Raw genomic sequence first — 24,847 nt, 5'->3', positions numbered from 1 at the left:
ATGCAACATTTAATGCAAAATTATGACATCACAATCCATGCAATGCAACATTTAATGCAAAATTATGACATCACAATCCATGCAATGCAACATTTAATGCAACATTATGCAATTGCAATCCATGCAATGCAACATTTAATGCAACATTATGCAATTGCAATCCATGCAATGCAACATTTAATGCAACATTATGCAATCACAATACATGCAATGCAACATTTAATGCAAAATTATGACATCACAATCCATGCAATGCAACATTTAATGAAAAATTATGCAATCACAATCCATGCAATTTAAAATTTAATGCAATATTATGGCATCACAATCCATGCAATGCAATATTTAATGCAAAATTATGACATCACAATCCATGCAATGCAACATTTAATGCAAAATTATGACATCACAAAATATGTAATGCAACATGTAATGCAAAATTATGACATCACAATCCATGCAATGCACCATTTAATGCAAAATTATGACATCACAATCCATGCAATGCAACATTTTATTTAAAATTATGACATCACAATAAATGCAATGCAAAAATAAATGCAACATTATGCAATTACAATCCATGCAATGCAACATTTAATGCAACATTATGACATCACAATACATGTAATGCAACATGTAATGCAAAATTATGACATCACAATCCATGCAATGCAACATTTAATGCAAAATTATGACATCACAATCCATGCAATGCAACATTTAATGCAAAATTATGCAATTGCAATACATGCAATGCAACATTTAATGCAACATTATGCAATCACAATACATGCAATGCAACATTTAATGCAAAATTATGACATCACAATCCATGCAATGCAACATTTAATGAAAAATTATGCAATCACAATCCATGCAATTCAAAATTTAATGCAATATTATGACATCACAATCCATGCAATGCAATATTTAATTCAAAATTATGACATCACAATCCATGCAATGCACCATTTAATGCAAAATTATGACATCACAATCCATGCAATGCAACATGTAATGCAAAATTATGCAATCACAATCCATGCAATGCAACATTTAATGCAACATTATGCAATCACAATCCATGCAATGCAACATTTAATGCAAAATTATGACATCACAATCCATGCAATGCAACATTTAATGCAAAATTATGACATCACAATAAATGCAATGCAAAATCCAATGCAACATTATGCAATCACAATCCATGCAATGCAACATTTAATGCAAAATTATGCAAACACAATCCATGCAATTCAACATTTAATGCAAAATTATGACATCACATTCCATGCAATGCAACATTTAATGCAAAATTATTACATAACAATCCATGCAATGCAACATTTAATGCAACATTATGACATCACAATACATGTAATGCAACATTTAATGCAAAATTATGCAAACAGAATCCATGCAATTCAACATTTAATGCAAAATTATGACATCACAATCCATGCAATGCAGCATTTAATGCAAAATTATGCAATCACAATCCATGCAAAGCAACAGTTAATGCAAAATTATGCAATCACAATCCATGCAATGCAAAATTCAATGCAAAATTATGACATCACAATCCATGCAATGCAACATTAATGCAAAATTATGACATCACAACCCATGCAATGCAAATAATTAATGCATAATTATGCAATCACAATCCATGCAATGCAACATATAATGCAAAATTATGACATTACAATCCATGCAATGCAACATTTAATGCAAAATTATGACAACACAATCCATGCAATGCAACATTTAATGCAACATTATGACATCACAATACATGTAATGCAACATGTTTTGCAAAATTATGCAATCACAATCCATGCAATGCAACATTTAATGCAAAATTATGCAAACACAATCCATGCAATTCAACATTTAATGCAATATTATGACATCACAATCCATGCAATGCAACATTTAATGCAAAATGATGACATCACAATACATGTAATGCAACATGTAATGCACAATTATGACATCACAATCCATGCAATGCAACATTTAATGCAAAATTATGACAACACAATCCATGCAATGCAACATTTAATGCAAAATTATGACATCACAATCCATGCAATGCAACATTTAAAGCAAAATTATTACATCACAATCCATGCAATGCAACATTTAATGCAACATTATGACATCACAATCCATGCAATGCAAAATTGTATTTAAAATTATGACATCACAATAAATGCAATGCAACATTTAATGCAAAATTATGACATCACAATCCATGCAATGCAACATTTAATGCAAAATCATGACAACACAATCCATGCAATGCAACATTTAATGCAACATTATGACATCACAATACATGTAATGCAACATGTAATGCAAAATTATGCAATCACAATCCATGCAATGCAACATTTAATGCAAAATTATGACATCACAATCCATGCAATGTAAAATTATGACATCACAATAAATGCAATGCAAAAATCAATGCAACATTATGCAATCACAATCCATGCAATGCAACATTTAATGCAAAATGATGACATCACAATACATGTAATGCAACATGTAATGAAAATTATGACATCACAATCCATGCAATGCAACATTTAATGCAAAATTATGACATCACAATCCATGCAATGTAAAATTATGACATCACAATAAATGCAATGCAAAAATCAATGCAACATTATGCAATCACAATCCATGCAATGCAACATTTAATGCAAAATTATGCAAACACAATCCATGCAAGTCAACATTTAATGCAAAATTATGACATCACAATACATGTAATGCAACATGTAATGCAAAATTATGACATCACAATCCATGCAATGCAACATTTAATGCAAAATTATGACAACACAATCCATGCAATATTTAATGCAACATTATGACATCACAATACATGTAATGCAACATGTAATGCAAAATTATGCAATCACAATCCATGCAATGCAACATTTAATGCAAAATTATGACATCACAATACATGTAATGCAAAATTATGACATCACAATCCATGCAATGCAACATTTAATGCAAAATTATGACATCACAATCCATGCAATGCAACATTTAATGCAAAATCATGACAACACAATCCATGCAATGCAACATTTAATGCAACATTATGACATCACAATACATGTAATGCAACATGTAATGCAAAATTATGCAATCACAATCCATGCAATGCAACATTTAATGCAAAATTATGCAAACATAATCCATGCAATTCAACATTTAATGCAAAATTATGACATCACAATCCATGCAATGCAACATTTAATGCCACATTATGACATCACAATACATGCAATGCAAAAATCAATGCAACATTATGCAATCACAATCCATGAAATGCAACATTTAATGCAAAATTATGACATCACAACCCATGCAATGCAACAATTAATGCATAATTATGCAATCACAATCCATGCAATGCAACATATAATGATAAAATATGACATCACAATCCATGCAATGCAACAATTAATGCAAAATTATGACATCACAATCCATGCAATGCAACATTTAAAGCAAAATTATGACAACACAATCCATGCAATGCAACATTTAATGCAAAATTATGACATCACAACCCATGCAATGCAACAATTAATGCATAATTATGCAATCACAATCCATGCAATGCAACATATAATGATAAAATATGACATCACAATCCATGCAATGCAACATTTAATGCAAAATTATGACATCACAATCCATGCAATGCAACATTTAATGCAAAATTATGACAACACAATCCATGCTATGCAACATTTAATGCAACATTATGACATCACAATACATGTAATTCAACATGTAATGCAAAATTATGACATCACAATCCATGCAATGCAACATTTAATGCAAAATTATGACATCACAATCCATGCAATGCAACATTTAACGCAAAATTATGCAATTGCAATCCATGCAATGCAACATTTAATGCAACATTATGCAATCACAATCCATGCAATGCAACATTTTATTTAAAATTATGACATCACAATCCATGCAATTTAAAATTTAATGCAATATTATGACATCACAATCCATGCAATGCAATATTTAATGCAAAATTATGACATCACAATCCATGCAATGCAACATTTAATGCAAAATTATGACATCACAATATATGTAATGCAACATGTAATGCAAAATTATGCAATCACAATCCATGCAATGCACCATTTAATGCAAAATTATGACATCACAATCCATGCAATGCAACATTTTTTTAAAATTATGACATCACAATAAATGCAATGCAAAAATAAATGCAACATTATGCAATTACAATCCATGCAATGTAACATTTAATGCAACATTATGACATCACAATACATGTAATGCAACATGTAATGCAAAATTATGACATCACAATCCATGCAATGCAACATTTAATGCAAAATTATGACATCACAATCCATGCAATGCAACATTTAATGCAAATGTATGCAATTGCAATCCATGCAATGCAACATTTAATGCAACATTATGCAATCACAATACATGCAATGCAACATTTAATGCAAAATTATGACATCACAATCCATGCAATGCAACATTTAATGAAAAATTATGCAATCACAATCCATGCAATTCAAAATTTAATGCAATATTATGACATCACAATCCATGCAATGCAATATTTAATTCAAAATTATGACATCACAATCCATGCAATGCAACATTTAATGCAAAATTATGACATCACAATATATGTAATGCAACATGTAATGCAAAATTATGACATCACAATCCATGCAATGCACCATTTAATGCAAAATTATGACATCACAATCCATGCAATGCAACATGTAATGCAAAATTATGCAATCACAATCCATGCAATGCAACATTTAATGCAACATTATGACATCACAATCCATGCAATGCAACATTTAATGCAAAATTATGACATCACAATAAATGCAATGCAAAATACAATGCAACATTATGCAATCACAATCCATGCAATGCAACATTTAATGCAAAATTATGCAAACACAATCCATGCAATTCAACATTTAATGCAAAATTATGACATCACATTCCATGCAATGCAACATTTAATGCAAAATTATTACATAACAATCCATGCAATGCAACATTTAATGCAACATTATGACATCACAATACATGTAATGCAACATTTAATGCAAAATTATGCAAACAGAATCCATGCAATTCAACATTTAATGCAAAATTATGACATCACAATCCATGCAATGCAACATTTAATGCAAAATTATGACATCACAATAAATGCAATGCAAAATGCAATGCAACATTATGCAATCACAATCCATGCAATGCAACATTTAATGCAAAATTATGACATCACAATACATGCAATGCAACAGTTAATGCAAAATTATGACATCACAATCCATGCAATGTAAAATTATGACATCACAATAAATGTAATGCAAAAATCAATGCAACATTATGCAATCACAATCCATGCAATGCAACATTTAATGCAAAATTATGACATCACAATCCATGCAATGCAACATTTAATGCAAAATTATGACATCACAATACATGTAATGCAAAATTATGACATCACAATCCATGCAATGCAACATATAATGATAAAATATGACATCACAATCAATGCAATGCAACATTTAATGCAAAATTATGACATCACAATCCATGCAATGCAACATTTAATGCAAAATTATGACAACACAATCCATGCAATATTTAATGCAACATTATGACATCACAATACATGTAATGCAACATGTAATGCAAAATTATGCAATCACAATCCATGCAATGCAACATTTAATGCAAAATTATGACATCACAATACATGTAATGCAAAATTATGACATCACAATCCATGCAATGCAACATTTAATGCAAAATTATGACATCACAATCCATGCAATGCAACATTTAATGCAAAATCATGACAACACAATCCATGCAATGCAACATTTAATGCAACATTATGACATCACAATACATGTAATGCAACATGTAATGCAAAATTATGCAATCACAATCCATGCAATGCAACATTTAATGCAAAATTATGACATCACAATACATGTAATGCAAAATTATGACATCACAATCCATGCAATGCAACATATAATGATACAATATGACATCACAATCCATGCAATGCAACATTTAATGCAAAATTATGACATCACAATCCATGCAATGCAACATTTAATGCAAAATTATGACAACACAATCCATGCAATATTTAATGCAACATTATGACATCACAATACATGTAATGCAACATGTAATGCAAAATGATGCAATCACAATCCATGCAATGCAACATTTAATGCAAAATTATGACATCACAATACATGTAATGCAAAATTATGGCATCACAATCCATGCAATGCAACATTTAATGCAAAATTATGACATCACAATCCATGCAATGCAACATTTAATGCAAAATCATGACAACACAATCCATGCAATGCAACATTTAATGCAACATTATGACATCACAATACATGTAATGCAACATGTAATGCAAAATTATGCAATCACAATCCATGCAATGCAACATTTAATGCAAAATTATGACATCACAATACATGTAATGCAAAATTATGACATCACAATCCATGCAATGCAACATTTAATGCAACATTATGACATCACAATACATTTAATGCAAAATTATGCAAACATAATCCATGCAATTCAACATTTAATGCAAAATTATGACATCACAATACATGCAATGCAAAAATCAATGCAACATTATGCAATCATAATCCATGTAATGCAACATGTAATGCAAAATTATGACATCTCAACCCATGCAATGCAACAATTAATGCATAATTATGCAATCACAATCCATGCAATGCAACATATAATGATAAAATATGACATCACAATCCATGCAATGCAACATTTAATGCAAAATTATGACATCACAATCCATGCAATGCAACATTTAATGCAAAATTATGACATCACAATCCATGCAATGCAACATTTAATGCAAAATTATGACATCACAACCCATGCAATGCAACAATTAATGCATAATTATGCAATCACAATCCATGCAATGCAACATATAATGATAAAATATGACATCACAATCCATGCAATGCAACATTTAATGCAAAATTATGACAAAACAATCCATGCAATGCAACATTTACGGCAAAATTATTACATCACAATCCATGCAATGCAACATTTAATGCAACATTATGACATCACAATACATGTAATGCAAAATTATGCAATCACAATCCATGCAATGCAACATTTAATGCAAAATTATGCAAACACAATCCTTGCAATTCAACATTTAATGCAACATTATGACATCACAATCCATGCAATGCAACATTTTATTTAAAATTATGACATCACAATAAATGCAATGCAAAAATAAATGCAACATTATGCAATTACAATCCATGCAATGCAACATTTAATGCAACATTATGACATCACAATACATGTAATGCAACATGTAATGCAAAATTATGACATCACAATCCATGCAATGCAACATTTAATGCAAAATTATGACATCACAATCCATGCAATGCAACATTTAATGAAACATTATGCAATCACAATCCATGCAATTCAAAATTTAATGCAATATTATGACATCACAATCCATGCAATGCAATATTTAATGCAAACTTATGACATCACAATATATGTAATGCAACATGTAATGCAAAATTATGACATCACAATCCATGCAATGCACCATTTAATGCAAAATTATGACATCACAATCCATGCAATGCAACATTTTATTTAAAATTATGACATCACAATAAATGCAATGCAAAAATAAATGCAACATTATGCAATTACAATCCATGCAATGCAACATTTAATGCAACATTATGACATCACAATACATGTAATGCAACATGTAATGCAAAATTATGACATCACAATCCATGCAATGCAACATTTAATGCAAAATTATGACAACACAATCCATGCAATGCAACATTTAATGCAAAATTATGACATCACAATACATGTAATGCAACATGTTATGCAAAATTATGACATCACAATCCATGCAATGCACCATTTAATGCAACATTATGACATCACAATCCATGCAATGCAACATTTAATGCAAAATTATGACATCACAATCCATGCAATGCAACATTTAATGCAAAATTATGCAATCACAATCCATGCAAAGCAACAGTTAATGCAAAATTATGCAATCACAATCCATGCAATGCAAAATTCAATGCAAAATTATGACATCACAATCCATGCAATGCAACATTAATGCAAAATTATGACATCACAACCCATGCAATGCAAATAATTAATGCATAATTATGCAATCACAATCCATGCAATGCAACATATAATGCAAAATTATGACATTACAATCCATGCAATGCAACATTTAATGCAAAATTATGACAACACAATCCATGCAATGCAACATTTAATGCAACATTATGACATCACAATACATGTAATGCAACATGTTTTGCAAAATTATGCAATCACAATCCATGCAATGCAACATTTAATGCAAAATTATGCAAACACAATCCATGCAATTCAACATTTAATGCAATATTATGACATCACAATCCATGCAATGCAACATTTAATGCAAAATTATGACATCACAATCCATGCAATGTAAAATTATGACATCACAATAAATGCAATGCAAAAATCAATGCAACATTATGCAATCACAATCCATGCAATGCAACATTTAATGCAAAATGATGACATCACAATACATGTAATGCAACATGTAATGAAAATTATGACATCACAATCCATGCAATGCAACATTTAATGCAACATTATGACATCACAATCCATGCAATGTAAAATTATGACATCACAATAAATGCAATGCAAAAATCAATGCAACATTATGCAATCACAATCCATGCAATGCAACATTTAATGCAAAATTATGCAAACACAATCCATGCAAGTCAACATTTAATGCAAAATTATGACATCACAATACATGTAATGCAACATGTAATGCAAAATTATGACATCACAATCCATGCAATGCAACATTTAATGCAAAATTATGACAACACAATCCATGCAATATTTAATGCAACATTATGACATCACAATACATGTAATGCAACATGTAATGCAAAATTATGCAATCACAATCCATGCAATGCAACATTTAATGCAAAATTATGACATCACAATACATGTAATGCAAAATTATGACATCACAATCCATGCAATGCAACATTTAATGCAAAATTATGACATCACAATCCATGCAATGCAACATTTAATGCAAAATCATGACAACACAATCCATGCAATGCAACATTTAATGCAACATTATGACATCACAATACATGTAATGCAACATGTAATGCAAAATTATGCAATCACAATCCATGCAATGCAACATTTAATGCAAAATTTTGACATCACAATACATGTAATGCAAAATTATGACATCACAATCCATGCAATGCAACATTTAATGCAAAATTATGCAAACACAATCCATGCAATTCAACATTTAATGCAAAATTATGACATCACAATCCATGCAATGCAACATTTAATGCAAAATTATGACATCACAATCCATGCAATGCAACATTTAAAGCAAAATTATGACATCACAATAAATGCAATGCAAAATTCAATGCAACATTATGCACTCACAATCCATGCATTGTAACATTTAATGCAAAATTATGACATCACAATACATGCAATGCAACAGTTAATGCAAACTTATGACATCACAATCCATGCAATGTAAAATTATGACATCACAATAAATGTAATGCAAAAATCAATGCAACATTATGCAATCACAATCCATGCAATGCAACATTTAATGCAAAATTATGACATCACAATCCATGCAATGCAACATATAATGATAAAATATGACATCACAATCCATGCAATGCAACATTTAATGCAAAATTATGACATCACAATCCATGCAATGCAACATTTAATGCAAAATTATGACAACACAATCCATGCTATGCAACATTTAATGCAACATTATGACATCACAATACATGTAATTCAACATGTAATGCAAAATTATGACATCACAATCCATGCAATGCAACATTTAATGCAAAATTATGCAAACAAAATCCATGCAATTCAACATTTAATTCAAAATTATGACATCACAATCCATGCAATGCAACATTTAATGCAACATTATGACATCACAATACATGTAATGCAACATGTAATGCAAAATTATGCAATCACAATCCATGTAATGCAACATGTAATGCAAAATTATGACATCTTCACCCATGCAATGCAACAATTAATGCATAATTATGCAATCACAATCCATGCAATGCAACATATAATGATAAAATATGACATCACAATCCATGCAATGCAACATTTAATGCAAAATTATGACTCACAATCCATGCAATGCAACATTTAATGCAAAATTATGACATCACAATCCATGCAATGCAACATTTAATGCAAAATTATGACATCACAACCCATGCAATGCAACAATTAATGCATAATTATGACATCACAATCCATGCAATGCAACATATAATGATAAAATATGACATCACAATCCATGCAATGCAACATTTAATGCAAAATTATGACAAATCAATCCATGCAATGCAACATTTACGGCAAAATTATTATATCACAATCCATGCAATGCAACATTTAATGCAACATTATGACATCACAATACATGTAATGCAAAATTATGCAATCACAATCCATGCAATGCAACATTTAATGCAAAATTATGCAAACACAATCCTTGCAATTCAACATTTAATGCAAAATTATGACATCACAATCCATGCAATGCAACATTTTATTTAAAATTATGACATCACAATAAATGCAATGCAAAAATAAATGCAACATTATGCAATTACAATCCATGCAATGCAACATTTAATGCAAAATTATGACATCACAATCCATGCAATGCAACATTTAATGCAAAATTATGACATCACAATCCATGCAATGCAACATTTAATGCAAAATAATGCAATTGCAATCCATGCAATGCAACATTTAATGCAACATTATGCAATCACAATACATGCAATGCAACATTTAATGCAAAATTATGACATCACAATCCATGCAATGCAACATTTAATGAAAAATTATGCAATCACAATCCATGCAATTTAAAATTTAATGCAATATTATGACATCACAATCCATGCAATGCAATATTTAATGCAAAATTATGACATCACAATCCATGCAATGCAACATTTAATGCAAAATTAAGACATCACAATATATGTAATGCAACATGTAATGCAAAATTATGACATCACAATCCATGCAATGCACCATTTAATGCAAAATTATGACATCACAATCCATGCAATGCAACATTTTATTTAAAATTATGACATCACAATAAATGCTATGCAAAAATAAATGCAACATTATGCAATTACAATCCATGCAATGCAACATTTAATGCAACATTATGACATCACAATACATGTAATGCAACATGTAATGCAAAATTATGACATCACAATCCATGCAATGCAACATTTAATGCAAAATTATGACATCACAATCCATGCAATGCAACATTTAATGCAAAATTCTGCAATTGCAATCCATGCAATGCAACATTTAATGCAACATTATGCAATCACAATACATGCAATGCAACATTTAATGCAAAATTATGACATCACAATCCATGCAATGCAACATTTAATGAAAAATTATGCAATCACAATCCATGCAATTCAAAATTTAATGCAATATTATGACATCACAATCCATGCAATGCAATATTTAATTCAAAATTATGACATCACAATCCATGCAATGCAACATTTAATGCAAAATTATGACATCACAATATATGTAATGCAACATGTAATGCAAAATTATGACATCACAATCCATGCAATGCACCATTTAATGCAAAATTATGACATCACAATCCATGCAATGCAACATGTAATGCAAAATTATGCAATCACAATCCATGCTATGCAACATTTAATGCAACATTATGCAATCACAATCCATGCAATGCAACATTTAATGCAAAATTATGACATCACAATCCATGCAATGCAACATTTAATGCAAAATTATGATATCACAATAAATGCAATGCAAAATCAAATGCAACATTATGCAATCACAATCCATGCAATGCAACATTTAATGCAAAATTATGCAAACACAATCCATGCAATTCAACATTTAATGCAAAATTATGACATCACATTCCATGCAATGCAACATTTAATGCAAAATTATTACATAACAATCCATGCAATGCAACATTTAATGCAACATTATGACATCACAATACATGTAATGCAACATTTAATGCAAAATTATGCAAACAGAATCCATGCAATTCAACATTTAATGCAAAATTATGACATCACAATCCATGCAATGCAACATTTAATGCAAAATTATGACATAACAATAAATGCAATGCAAAATGCAATGCAACATTATGCAATCACAATCCATGCAATGCAACATTTAATGCAAAATTATGACATCACAATACATGCAATGCAACAGTTAATGCAAAATTATGACATCACAATCCATGCAATGTAAAATTATGACATCACAATAAATGTAATGCAAAAATCAATGCAACATTATGCAATCAGAATCCATGCAATGCAACATTTAATGCAAAATTATGACATCACAATCCATGTAATGCAACATTTAATGCAAAATTGTGACATCACAATACATGTAATGCAAAATTATGACATCACAATCCATGCAATGCAACATATAATGATAAAATATGACATCACAATCCATGCAATGCAACATTTAATGCAAAATTATGACATCACAATCCATGCAATGCAACATTTAATGCAAAATTATGACAACACAATCCATGCAATATTTAATGCAACGTTATGACATCACAATACATGTAATGCAACATGTAATGCAAAATTATGAAATCACAATCCATGCAATGCAACATTTAATGCAAAATAATGACATCACAATACATGTAATGCAAAATTATGACATCACAATCCATGCAATGCAACATTTAATGCAAAATTATGACATCACAATCCATGCAATGCAACATTTAATGCAAAATCATGACAACACAATCCATGCAAAGCAACATTTAAGGCAACATTATGACATCACAATACATGTAATGCAACATGTAATGCAAAATTATGCAATCACAATCCATGCAATGCAACATTTAATGCAAAATTATGACATCACAATACATGTAATGCAAAATTATGACATCACAATCCATGCAATGCAACATTTAATGCAACATTATGACATCACAATACATGTAATGCAACATGTAATGCAAAATTATGCAATCACAATCCATGCAATGCAACATTTAATGCAAAATTATGCAAACATAATCCATGCAATTCAACATTTAATGCAAAATTATGACATCACAATACATGCAATGCAAAAATCAATGCAACATTATGCAATCACAATCCATGAAATGCAACATTTAATGCAAAATTATGACATCACAACCCATGCAATGCAACAATTAATGCATAATTATGCAATCACAATCCATGCAATGCAACATATAATGATAAAATATGACATCACAATCCATGCAATGCAACATTTAATGCAAAATTATGACATCACAATCCATGCAATGCAACATTTAAAGCAAAATTATGACAACACAATCCATGCAATGCAACATTTAATGCAAAATTATGACATCACAACCCATGCAATGCAACAATTAATGCATAATTATGCAATCACAATCCATGCAATGCAACATATAATGATAAAATATGACATCACAATCCATGCAATGCAACATTTAATGCAAAATTATGACATCACAATCCATGCAATGCAACATTTAATGCAAAATTATGACAACACAATCCATGCTATGCAACATTTAATGCAACATTATGACATCACAATACATGTAATGCAACATGTAATGCAAAATTATGACATCACAATCCATGCAATGCAACATTTAATGCAAAATTATGACATCACAATCCATGCAATGCAACATTTAATGCAAATGTATGCAATTGCAATCCATGCAATGCAACATTTAATGCAACATTATGCAATCACAATACATGCAATGCAACATTTAATGCAAAATTATGACATCACAATCCATGCAATGCAACATTTAATGAAAAATTATGCAATCACAATCCATGCAATTCAAAATTTAATGCAATATTATGACATCACAATCCATGCAATGCAATATTTAATTCAAAATTATGACATCACAATCCATGCAATGCAACATTTAATGCAAAATTATGACATCACAATATATGTAATGCAACATGTAATGCAAAATTATGACATCACAATCCATGCAATGCACCATTTAATGCAAAATTATGACATCACAATCCATGCAATGCAACATGTAATGCAAAATTATGCAATCACAATCCATGCAATGCAACATTTAATGCAACATTATGACATCACAATCCATGCAATGCAACATTTAATGCAAAATTATGACATCACAATAAATGCAATGCAAAATACAATGCAACATTATGCAATCACAATCCATGCAATGCAACATTTAATGCAAAATTATGCAAACACAATCCATGCAATTCAACATTTAATGCAAAATTATGACATCACATTCCATGCAATGCAACATTTAATGCAAAATTATTACATAACAATCCATGCAATGCAACATTTAATGCAACATTATGACATCACAATACATGTAATGCAACATTTAATGCAAAATTATGCAAACAGAATCCATGCAATTCAACATTTAATGCAAAATTATGACATCACAATCCATGCAATGCAACATTTAATGCAAAATTATGACATCACAATAAATGCAATGCAAAATGCAATGCAACATTATGCAATCACAATCCATGCAATGCAACATTTAATGCAAAATTATGACATCACAATACATGCAATGCAACAGTTAATGCAAAATTATGACATCACAATCCATGCAATGTAAAATTATGACATCACAATAAATGTAATGCAAAAATCAATGCAACATTATGCAATCACAATCCATGCAATGCAACATTTAATGCAAAATTATGACATCACAATCCATGCAATGCAACATTTAATGCAAAATTATGACATCACAATACATGTAATGCAAAATTATGACATCACAATCCATGCAATGCAACATATAATGATAAAATATGACATCACAATCAATGCAATGCAACATTTAATGCAAAATTATGACATCACAATCCATGCAATGCAACATTTAATGCAAAATTATGACAACACAATCCATGCAATATTTAATGCAACATTATGACATCACAATACATGTAATGCAACATGTAATGCAAAATTATGCAATCACAATCCATGCAATGCAACATTTAATGCAAAATTATGACATCACAATACATGTAATGCAAAATTATGACATCACAATCCATGCAATGCAACATTTAATGCAAAATTATGACATCACAATCCATGCAATGCAACATTTAATGCAAAATCATGACAACACAATCCATGCAATGCAACATTTAATGCAACATTATGACATCACAATACATGTAATGCAACATGTAATGCAAAATTATGCAATCACAATCCATGCAATGCAACATTTAATGCAAAATTATGACATCACAATACATGTAATGCAAAATTATGACATCACAATCCATGCAATGCAACATATAATGATACAATATGACATCACAATCCATGCAATGCAACATTTAATGCAAAATTATGACATCACAATCCATGCAATGCAACATTTAATGCAAAATTATGACAACACAATCCATGCAATATTTAATGCAACATTATGACATCACAATACATGTAATGCAACATGTAATGCAAAATGATGCAATCACAATCCATGCAATGCAACATTTAATGCAAAATTATGACATCACAATACATGTAATGCAAAATTATGGCATCACAATCCATGCAATGCAACATTTAATGCAAAATTATGACATCACAATCCATGCAATGCAACATTTAATGCAAAATCATGACAACACAATCCATGCAATGCAACATTTAATGCAACATTATGACATCACAATACATGTAATGCAACATGTAATGCAAAATTATGCAATCACAATCCATGCAATGCAACATTTAATGCAAAATTATGACATCACAATACATGTAATGCAAAATTATGACATCACAATCCATGCAATGCAACATTTAATGCAACATTATGACATCACAATACATTTAATGCAAAATTATGCAAACATAATCCATGCAATTCAACATTTAATGCAAAATTATGACATCACAATACATGCAATGCAAAAATCAATGCAACATTATGCAATCATAATCCATGTAATGCAACATGTAATGCAAAATTATGACATCTCAACCCATGCAATGCAACAATTAATGCATAATTATGCAATCACAATCCATGCAATGCAACATATAATGATAAAATATGACATCACAATCCATGCAATGCAACATTTAATGCAAAATTATGACATCACAATCCATGCAATGCAACATTTAATGCAAAATTATGACATCACAATCCATGCAATGCAACATTTAATGCAAAATTATGACATCACAACCCATGCAATGCAACAATTAATGCATAATTATGCAATCACAATCCATGCAATGCAACATATAATGATAAAATATGACATCACAATCCATGCAATGCAACATTTAATGCAAAATTATGACAAAACAATCCATGCAATGCAACATTTACGGCAAAATTATTACATCACAATCCATGCAATGCAACATTTAATGCAACATTATGACATCACAATACATGTAATGCAAAATTATGCAATCACAATCCATGCAATGCAACATTTAATGCAAAATTATGCAAACACAATCCTTGCAATTCAACATTTAATGCAACATTATGACATCACAATCCATGCAATGCAACATTTTATTTAAAATTATGACATCACAATAAATGCAATGCAAAAATAAATGCAACATTATGCAATTACAATCCATGCAATGCAACATTTAATGCAACATTATGACATCACAATACATGTAATGCAACATGTAATGCAAAATTATGACATCACAATCCATGCAATGCAACATTTAATGCAAAATTATGACATCACAATCCATGCAATGCAACATTTAATGAAACATTATGCAATCACAATCCATGCAATTCAAAATTTAATGCAATATTATGACATCACAATCCATGCAATGCAATATTTAATGCAAACTTATGACATCACAATATATGTAATGCAACATGTAATGCAAAATTATGACATCACAATCCATGCAATGCACCATTTAATGCAAAATTATGACATCACAATCCATGCAATGCAACATTTTATTTAAAATTATGACATCACAATAAATGCAATGCAAAAATAAATGCAACATTATGCAATTACAATCCATGCAATGCAACATTTAATGCAACATTATGACATCACAATACATGTAATGCAACATGTAATGCAAAATTATGACATCACAATCCATGCAATGCAACATTTAATGCAAAATTATGACAACACAATCCATGCAATGCAACATTTAATGCAAAATTATGACATCACAATACATGTAATGCAACATGTTATGCAAAATTATGACATCACAATCCATGCAATGCACCATTTAATGCAACATTATGACATCACAATCCATGCAATGCAACATTTAATGCAAAATTATGACATCACAATCCATGCAATGCAACATTTAATGCAAAATTATGCAATCACAATCCATGCAAAGCAACAGTTAATGCAAAATTATGCAATCACAATCCATGCAATGCAAAATTCAATGCAAAATTATGACATCACAATCCATGCAATGCAACATTAATGCAAAATTATGACATCACAACCCATGCAATGCAAATAATTAATGCATAATTATGCAATCACAATCCATGCAATGCAACATATAATGCAAAATTATGACATTACAATCCATGCAATGCAACATTTAATGCAAAATTATGACAACACAATCCATGCAATGCAACATTTAATGCAACATTATGACATCACAATACATGTAATGCAACATGTTTTGCAAAATTATGCAATCACAATCCATGCAATGCAACATTTAATGCAAAATTATGCAAACACAATCCATGCAATTCAACATTTAATGCAATATTATGACATCACAATCCATGCAATGCAACATTTAATGCAAAATTATGACATCACAATCCATGCAATGTAAAATTATGACATCACAATAAATGCAATGCAAAAATCAATGCAACATTATGCAATCACAATCCATGCAATGCAACATTTAATGCAAAATGATGACATCACAATACATGTAATGCAACATGTAATGAAAATTATGACATCACAATCCATGCAATGCAACATTTAATGCAACATTATGACATCACAATCCATGCAATGTAAAATTATGACATCACAATAAATGCAATGCAAAAATCAATGCAACATTATGCAATCACAATCCATGCAATGCAACATTTAATGCAAAATTATGCAAACACAATCCATGCAAGTCAACATTTAATGCAAAATTATGACATCACAATACATGTAATGCAACATGTAATGCAAAATTATGACATCACAATCCATGCAATGCAACATTTAATGCAAAATTATGACAACACAATCCATGCAATATTTAATGCAACATTATGACATCACAATACATGTAATGCAACATGTAATGCAAAATTATGCAATCACAATCCATGCAATGCAACATTTAATGCAAAATTATGACATCACAATACATGTAATGCAAAATTATGACATCACAATCCATGCAATGCAACATTTAATGCAAAATTATGACATCACAATCCATGCAATGCAACATTTAATGCAAAATCATGACAACACAATCCATGCAATGCAACATTTAATGCAACATTATGACATCACAATACATGTAATGCAACATGTAATGCAAAATTATGCAATCACAATCCATGCAATGCAACATTTAATGCAAAATTTTGACATCACAATACATGTAATGCAAAATTATGACATCACAATCCATGCAATGCAACATTTAATGCAAAATTATGCAAACACAATCCATGCAATTCAACATTTAATGCAAAATTATGACATCACAATCCATGCAATGCAACATTTAATGCAAAATTATGACATCACAATCCATGCAATGCAACATTTAAAGCAAAATTATGACATCACAATAAATGCAATGCAAAATTCAATGCAACATTATGCACTCACAATCCATGCATTGTAACATTTAATGCAAAATTATGACATCACAATACATGCAATGCAACAGTTAATGCAAACTTATGACATCACAATCCATGCAATGTAAAATTATGACATCACAATAAATGTAATGCAAAAATCAATGCAACATTATGCAATCACAATCCATGCAATGCAACATTTAATGCAAAATTATGACATCACAATCCATGCAATGCAACATATAATGATAAAATATGACATCACAATCCATGCAATGCAACATTTAATGCAAAATTATGACATCACAATCCATGCAATGCAACATTTAATGCAAAATTATGACAACACAATCCATGCTATGCAACATTTAATGCAACATTATGACATCACAATACATGTAATTCAACATGTAATGCAAAATTATGACATCACAATCCATGCAATGCAACATTTAATGCAAAATTATGCAAACAAAATCCATGCAATTCAACATTTAATTCAAAATTATGACATCACAATCCATGCAATGCAACATTTAATGCAACATTATGACATCACAATACATGTAATGCAACATGTAATGCAAAATTATGCAATCACAATCCATGTAATGCAACATGTAATGCAAAATTATGACATCTTCACCCATGCAATGCAACAATTAATGCATAATTATGCAATCACAATCCATGCAATGCAACATATAATGATAAAATATGACATCACAATCCATGCAATGCAACATTTAATGCAAAATTATGACTCACAATCCATGCAATGCAACATTTAATGCAAAATTATGACATCACAATCCATGCAATGCAACATTTAATGCAAAATTATGACATCACAACCCATGCAATGCAACAATTAATGCATAATTATGACATCACAATCCATGCAATGCAACATATAATGATAAAATATGACATCACAATCCATGCAATGCAACATTTAATGCAAAATTATGACAAATCAATCCATGCAATGCAACATTTACGGCAAAATTATTATATCACAATCCATGCAATGCAACATTTAATGCAACATTATGACATCACAATACATGTAATGCAAAATTATGCAATCACAATCCATGCAATGCAACATTTAATGCAAAATTATGCAAACACAATCCTTGCAATTCAACATTTAATGCAAAATTATGACATCACAATCCATGCAATGCAACATTTTATTTAAAATTATGACATCACAATAAATGCAATGCAAAAATAAATGCAACATTATGCAATTACAATCCATGCAATGCAACATTTAATGCAAAATTATGACATCACAATCCATGCAATGCAACATTTAATGCAAAATTATGACATCACAATCCATGCAATGCAACATTTAATGCAAAATAATGCAATTGCAATCCATGCAATGCAACATTTAATGCAACATTATGCAATCACAATACATGCAATGCAACATTTAATGCAAAATTATGACATCACAATCCATGCAATGCAACATTTAATGAAAAATTATGCAATCACAATCCATGCAATTTAAAATTTAATGCAATATTATGACATCACAATCCATGCAATGCAATATTTAATGCAAAATTATGACATCACAATCCATGCAATGCAACATTTAATGCAAAATTAAGACATCACAATATATGTAATGCAACATGTAATGCAAAATTATGACATCACAATCCATGCAATGCACCATTTAATGCAAAATTATGACATCACAATCCATGCAATGCAACATTTTATTTAAAATTATGACATCACAATAAATGCAATGCAAAAATAAATGCAACATTATGCAATTACAATCCATGCAATGCAACATTTAATGCAACATTATGACATCACAATACATGTAATGCAACATGTAATGCAAAATTATGACATCACAATCCATGCAATGCAACATTTAATGCAAAATTATGACATCACAATCCATGCAATGCAACATTTAATGCAAAATTCTGCAATTGCAATCCATGCAATGCAACATTTAATGCAACATTATGCAATCACAATACATGCAATGCAACATTTAATGCAAAATTATGACATCACAATCCATGCAATGCAACATTTAATGAAAAATTATGCAATCACAATCCATGCAATTCAAAATTTAATGCAATATTATGACATCACAATCCATGCAATGCAATATTTAATTCAAAATTATGACATCACAATCCATGCAATGCAACATTTAATGCAAAATTATGACATCACAATATATGTAATGCAACATGTAATGCAAAATTATGACATCACAATCCATGCAATGCACCATTTAATGCAAAATTATGACATCACAATCCATGCAATGCAACATGTAATGCAAAATTATGCAATCACAATCCATGCAATGCAACATTTAATGCAACATTATGCAATCACAATCCATGCAATGCAACATTTAATGCAAAATTATGACATCACAATCCATGCAATGCAACATTTAATGCAAAATTATGATATCACAATAAATGCAATGCAAAATCAAATGCAACATTATGCAATCACAATCCATGCAATGCAACATTTAATGCAAAATTATGCAAACACAATCCATGCAATTCAACATTTAATGCAAAATTATGACATCACATTCCATGCAATGCAACATTTAATGCAAAATTATTACATAACAATCCATGCAATGCAACATTTAATGCAACATTATGACATCACAATACATGTAATGCAACATTTAATGCAAAATTATGCAAACAGAATCCATGCAATTCAACATTTAATGCAAAATTATGACATCACAATCCATGCAATGCAACATTTAATGCAAAATTATGACATAACAATAAATGCAATGCAAAATGCAATGCAACATTATGCAATCACAATCCATGCAATGCAACATTTAATGCAAAATTATGACATCACAATACATGCAATGCAACAGTTAATGCAAAATTATGACATCACAATCCATGCAATGTAAAATTATGACATCACAATAAATGTAATGCAAAAATCAATGCAACATTATGCAATCAGAATCCATGCAATGCAACATTTAATGCAAAATTATGACATCACAATCCATGTAATGCAACATTTAATGCAAAATTGTGACATCACAATACATGTAATGCAAAATTATGACATCACAATCCATGCAATGCAACATATAATGATAAAATATGACATCACAATCCATGCAATGCAACATTTAATGCAAAATTATGACATCACAATCCATGCAATGCAACATTTAATGCAAAATTATGACAACACAATCCATGCAATATTTAATGCAACGTTATGACATCACAATACATGTAATGCAACATGTAATGCAAAATTATGAAATCACAATCCATGCAATGCAACATTTAATGCAAAATAATGACATCACAATACATGTAATGCAAAATTATGACATCACAATCCATGCAATGCAACATTTAATGCAAAATTATGACATCACAATCCATGCAATGCAACATTTAATGCAAAATCATGACAACACAATCCATGCAAAGCAACATTTAAGGCAACATTATGACATCACAATACATGTAATGCAACATGTAATGCAAAATTATGCAATCACAATCCATGCAATGCAACATTTAATGCAAAATTATGACATCACAATACATGTAATGCAAAATTATGACATCACAATCCATGCAATGCAACATTTAATGCAACATTATGACATCACAATACATGTAATGCAACATGTAATGCAAAATTATGCAATCACAATCCATGCAATGCAACATTTAATGCAAAATTATGCAAACATAATCCATGCAATTCAACATTTAATGCAAAATTATGACATCACAATACATGCAATGCAAAAATCAATGCAACATTATGCAATCACAATCCATGAAATGCAACATTTAATGCAAAATTATGACATCACAACCCATGCAATGCAACAATTAATGCATAATTATGCAATCACAATCCATGCAATGCAACATATAATGATAAAATATGACATCACAATCCATGCAATGCAACATTTAATGCAAAATTATGACATCACAATCCATGCAATGCAACATTTAAAGCAAAATTATGACAACACAATCCATGCAATGCAACATTTAATGCAAAATTATGACATCACAACCCATGCAATGCAACAATTAATGCATAATTATGCAATCACAATCCATGCAATGCAACATATAATGATAAAATATGACATCACAATCCATGCAATGCAACATTTAATGCAAAATTATGACATCACAATCCATGCAATGCAACATTTAATGCAAAATTATGACAACACAATCCATGCTATGCAACATTTAATGCAACATTATGACATCACAATACATGTAATTCAACATGTAATGCAAAATTATGACATCACAATCCATGCAATGCAACATTTAATGCAAAATTATGCAAACAAAATCCATGCAATTCAACATTTAATTCAAAATTATGACATCACAATCCATGCAATGCAACATTTAATGCAACATTATGACATCACAATACATGTAATGCAACATGTAATGCAAAATTATGCAATCACAATCCATGTAATGCAAAATTATGACATCTCAACCCATGCAATGCAACAATTAATGCATAATTATGCAATCACAATCCATGCAATGCAACATATAATGATAAAATATGACATCACAATCCATGCAATGCAACATTTAATGCAAAATTATGACATCACAATCCATGCAATGCAACATTTAATGCAAAATTATGACATCACAATCCATGCAATGCAACATTTAATGCAAAATTATGACATCACAACCCATGCAATGCAACAATTAATGCATAATTATGCAATCACAATCCATGCAATGCAACATATAATGATAAAATATGACATCACAATCCATGCAATGCAACATTTAATGCAAAATTATGACAAAACAATCCGTGCAATGCAACATTTACGGCAAAATTATTACATCACAATCCATGCAATGCAACATTTAATGCAACATTATGACATCACAATACATGTAATGCAAAATTATGCAATCACAATCCATGCAATGCAACATTTAATGCAAAATTATGCAAACACAATCCTTGCAATTCAACATTTAATGCAAAATTATGACATCACAATCCATGCAATGCAACATTTTATTTAAAATTATGACATCACAATAAATGCAATGCAAAAATAAATGCAACATTATGCAATTACAATCCATGCAATGCAACATTTAATGCAAAATTATGACATCACAATCCATGCAATGCAACATTTAATACAAAATTATGACATCACAATCCATGCAATGCAACATTTAATGCAAAATTATGCAATTGCAATCCATGCAATGCAACATTTAATGCAACATTATGCAATCACAATACATGCAATGCAACATTTAATGCAAAATTATGATATCACAATCCATGCAATGCAACATTTAATGAAAAATTATGCAATCACAATCCATGCAATTCAAAATTTAATGCAATATTATGACATCACAATCCATGCAATGCAATATTTAATTCAAAATTATGACATCACAATCCATGCAATGCAACATTTAATGCAAAATT

Source organism: Pseudophryne corroboree, chromosome 5 (assembly GCF_028390025.1).
Source record: "Pseudophryne corroboree isolate aPseCor3 chromosome 5, aPseCor3.hap2, whole genome shotgun sequence".
NCBI classification, from domain to species: Eukaryota; Metazoa; Chordata; class Amphibia; order Anura; family Myobatrachidae; genus Pseudophryne; species Pseudophryne corroboree.
The sequence above is the reverse complement of the archived record's forward strand: the minus strand, read 5'-3'. Positions refer to the sequence as shown.